We start from the raw sequence: 4,702 nt of genomic DNA, 5'->3' as shown, positions 1-4,702 counted from the left end.
GTCTTGATTTCTGTTAGTAGGATTCTTATGTTTGCCTTTCGCCATCTGGTAATCTCTGAAGCTAGCTGTTTTAGTTGTCACTGTTAAGAGCTTGTTCTTCAGGTGACTCTGTTAGTCTCTATAAGCAGACCTGGAGGGTAGCACTCTCCTTAGTTTCAGTGGGCAGAGTATTCTCTGCAGGCAAGCTCTCTTCTTGCAGGGCAGGTACCCAAATATCTGGTGTTCGAACCAGACTCCTGGCAGAAGTTGTGTTCCACTCACTAGAGGTCTTAGGATCTCGTGTGGAATCCTGTGTGGGCCCTTGCGGGTGTCAGGCGACTCCGCTGGCAAGGTAGCCCGGGGCTCGAGTCGAGCGGAAGGGACTTGTGCCCCAGATCAGGCCCGGGTAGCCTGCTTCCCTATGTACCGCAGTCTCAGGTTCCGCGCGATTGGATTGGGGCAGGCGCTGTGTTCCACTCACCAGAGGGCTTAGGATCCCGTGGGGAGTCCCGTGTGGGCCCTTGCGGGTGTTGGGCAAGACTCTGCTGGCAAGGTAGCCCGGGGCTCGAGACTAAAAGGACGCTACATCTCCCCGTCGGGGAATCGAACCCCGGTCTCCCGCGTGACAGGCGGGGATACTCACCACTATACTAACGAGGACAACGCCTACTTCTGTCTTAATTGTTTTCTTTGTTGTTGTGACCAAATATCTGACAAGAAGCAACTTGAGAAGGAAAGGACTTATTTCAGATGATAGTTCAAGATGATGTGGTCCATGCCATCAAGGAAGACGTGGCAGCAAGAGTGAGAAGCAGCAGGTCAGGGAGCAGCCAGGAGGTTGTCCTGGGCTATAGAACCCCAGTGTACCCATCTCATCCAGGAAGATTCCAGATAAAACCCTTACAACCTTTCCAAACAGCAATAGTAGCTAGGGATCAAGTGGGAGACTTTTTCACATTTAAACCATAAAATCTGACAGAGGATTCATATCTAGAATATACAAAGAACTTTAAAAATAAACAGGAAAAATTCAACCAAAAAAAGGACTAATGGACTGATCAGAGAATTTCCAAAAGAATAAATATAAACTTCAAGTAAACACTGAAGAATGATTGCCATTAGTTAAGTGAAAACTAAAAATACTTTGAAATTTCATAGCACTCCAGTCTCAGTAGCTTAGCATGAAGAAAACAAATGCCAATATATGTTCTCCAGAATTCAGGGAAAGAGTAACCTGTTCTTACTGTTAGGAGGAGGGCAAAACTGGCATATGGAATTCTGTGTGGTTTCTCAAAAAGCTAAAAACAGAACTTCCATGTGACCCATCTGTACCACTCTTGAGCACATAACTAAGGGATTCCATAGCCTATAGCAGAAATACATGCTCATCCATGCTTATTCTCTTCACAATGGAAACAAAATGGAATCAGCTGGGATGTCCACCAACAGGTGAGTGAACAATGAGAGGTGCATACACACAATGGAATTTTATTTAGGCCACAATGAGCAAGGAAATTATGATGCTTTTCGGGAAAGTGAATGGAATGGAGAAATATATTCTATTAGTGGAGATAAACATTCTGTTAGGTAAGATAATTCATGTAAGTACTATGTACTCTCTTGCATATATAGATTCTAAATTTAACTTTTATATGTGTGTATTTATGTGAGATTGTGTGTGTGTGTGTGTGTGTGTGTGTGTGTGTGTAGACCTGAAAATGAAAAATGGGCTCAGAGAGTGGAAAAAGAAGCATTTGGAGATAGTAGTAGGAAAGTAGAAGGGGAGAATTATGGGAATGGAAAGGTATAAGCTGGGGTAGGGGACAAAGGAAAAGAAGTGAGAAGGTCAAGAGGAGAGGTTCCACAAAAATTAAAAATGCTATAAGAATACATGATACCTTATAAGGAAATTAAAGATAGATTTGAAATTGAGAAAAATATGGGTTCTAAGGGGTTTTTAAGGGTCATTTTTCTGAAGCAACTCTGGATTCTAGCTTTGGCATCTAATCTGATTACATTAAAGTCATGTTAACGCTATTGGTGGTTGGGAAAAGAACACTGGAGACAGACTGGACAGAACCTTGCTAGGCCTCAAGCACACTTTGCAAGAAGCAAGGCACTGTGTGACTCTACATGAAACTTTGAACATTTTGGAAAACCTAGATATGTAATGACTTGAGTGGCTGCTAAGAATATCACTGGGAAAAGTGGTGAAGGAAAAGGATGGACCCTGGGATTCCAAAGCCTGGCTCACATGTCTTGTAAATGACGCCAAAGCATGTAGGAGTTCCATGAGGGAGACCCTTTTTCCTTATGCATGGAGGCTGAGGCTTCTGAAAACCAAAAAGCAGAAACTGTTAGAATGAGCTAAGCTATAACCTCAAGGTAAATGCTTGCACGTGTAGCCTAGCCTCTGCTAACCTATGGTGCTGGCTAGGAAACAACAGGAACTTGGAAGATGTGGTCTGGGAAAGCATGGAGAAACGAGTGACACCAACAATGGGAAGCCCTTAGATTCTTTGCTTCAGGTTCCCAGGTTTTGTTTTGGGGTTTTGCTGTTTGTTTGTTTTGGGTTTTGTTTTGTTTTCTAGTAAAATTTCTCAGCTCCTGGCAGCATCCAGAGGTAGCAAACTGTCTCCCCACAGCGGTATGAATTTGTCTTTTCCCTTTTATCCCAGATTGTTAGTCCTGCACTGAATGTGGAAGAACAGGGACTTCACTTGAGTCAGTATCCATGTTGCTCAGAGCTGATTTTCCTTGGGATCCACCACTCCTTTAGTGTTGAGACTCCTAACTTAGTTGAAAACAGGGCTTATGGTGTGGTTGATGAGGAGCTATGGTATATCCTGAAGGAACTGATTGAATTTTCTAACCCACTGAGACATAAGTCTGGGGGACGTGTACAGAAATTCACTCTAAGGGTGTGGGATAATGGTGGAAGAAACATAGTTGGATCAGGACACATTTGAGTAGAATGGGGTCAAATGCCTAGGGAGGTAGAAAAGTCTGTGCTTGCTTGTATGGAACATAGCAGGAACAGAGATCTTGTGTAGTTAACAGTAGATAAACATAAATGTGTACCTACATTCCTCCCTTCCTTCCTTCCTTCCTTCCTTCCTTCCTTCCTTCCTTCCTTCCTCCCTCCCTCCCTCCCTCCCTCCCTCCCTTCCTTCCTTCCTTCCTTCCTTCCTCCCTTCCTTCCTTCCTTCCTTCTTAAATAATTCTTAAATACACAGGCTTAACACAAAGGAAGACACTCAAAATTCTAATGGTTATTATGGTAGAGACTGTGATTGTAATTTATGATGTAATTAATCACCCACACTAGGAAGGTCCAATATATTAACCTTCTTTGTATTATAGCAATAAATTTGAGGAAGGAACCTGAGAACCATGTGCTTGCTCTTACATGTATACAACTAAAAATGTTGGCTGGGAACTTTTCTCCTAGCCATCCCCAAACATACTTAGGCTTTTTATTAGAGAAAGTGAACATTAGGTAAAAAGAAAACAGCCAGCCTTTGGGGGATAATTGGACCCTGGCTCTGAACTGTAACCAATTCTCCATTCAACTCTCCTATTTGCCCTTTGTGGAAGACAGATAATGGAGAATAGCAGTAGATGACTGTAAGCTGACAAAATTATAGAAGAAAACTTCCCTAACCTAAAGAAAGAACATACAAGAAGCCTACAAAACTCAAAATAGACTGGATCAGAAAAGAAATTCCTCTGGTTAAATAATAATCAAAACATCAAGTGCAAAAAAACAAAGAAAGAATATTAAAAGTAGTAAGGGAAAATGGTCAAGTAACATATAAAAGCAGACCTATCAGAATGGTCACTATAGACAAGCTGGACCCTGGCAGTGGACCAACCCCTGCCCCAGCTCTCCTGGGTCTCTAGGGGTAAGGCACTTCCCACCCCCTTGACCAACCAGAGCTCCTGAAAGAGGGTCACCTCCTCTGGCCAAGAGTCTCCTAGCTCCGGTCTCTCAAAGCTGCATCTCCTGAAGGCCTAGCCCAGTAGGTTCACTCAACCTGAAGTACGGTTGTCACTGACTGTAGGCAGTATGTTCTCCTCCCTTCATATATCCCAAATGCTTGATCTGTGTTTTCCAATCTTAGGGTCTCAGACTTGTGAATAGGGACCCTGACCTTCTGACACTGTGAAATTGGTGACTGGCCAGTTTCCTGGTGTGGTTATTTGCTTCTCACCCTGGAGGCTTGGGTCAGGGTGAAAGTCTTCATTACTGTCTTTTGTTGACTTCAGTTTTGCATTTTCATAAGACTCTAAGGTGTCTCTAGAGGTTTTTAAAAGATACTGTAGAACAGTGGTTCTCAACATGGGCATCAAGCAACCCTTTCACAGGGTCACATATTGGATATCCTGCATTTCAGACATTTACATTAGGATTCATAACAGTAGCAAAATTACACTTACGAAGTCATAACAAAAATAATTTTAACCACAACACACATGTCCCCACAACATGAGGAACTGTATTAAAGGGTCACAGAGTTAGGAAGGCTGAGAAACCCTGCTATAGAGCATGCTGAGCCAAAGCTTTAGATGCTGTTTGGAGACAAGCGATATTCAATTTGGGGTTGTCTTTGATGGTGAGGACACGCAAAAATTGGAAGAGATGTTTTGTATGCAGCTCAAAGGGAAGACAACACCACCAATGTAAAAGGGTCCCTGAGTCTTTCTTTAATTTTCTGGCTGT

At 42.9% G+C, this 4,702-nt stretch overlaps 1 non-coding gene across 1 annotated transcript; it reads right to left on the bottom strand.

The window, feature by feature from the left end:
* Positions 1–567: 567 nt before the first annotated feature.
* n-TDgtc10 lies at positions 568–639 on the bottom strand. Its single transcript has one exon. It is a non-coding gene; the product is annotated as a tRNA-Asp (tRNA).
* Positions 640–4,702: the final 4,063 nt, after the last annotated feature.

Source organism: Mus musculus, chromosome 11 (genome assembly GCF_000001635.26).
Source record: "Mus musculus strain C57BL/6J chromosome 11, GRCm38.p6 C57BL/6J".
Classification (NCBI taxonomy): domain Eukaryota; kingdom Metazoa; phylum Chordata; class Mammalia; order Rodentia; family Muridae; genus Mus; species Mus musculus.
The sequence above is the reverse complement of the archived record's forward strand: the minus strand, read 5'-3'. Positions and strand labels throughout refer to the sequence as shown.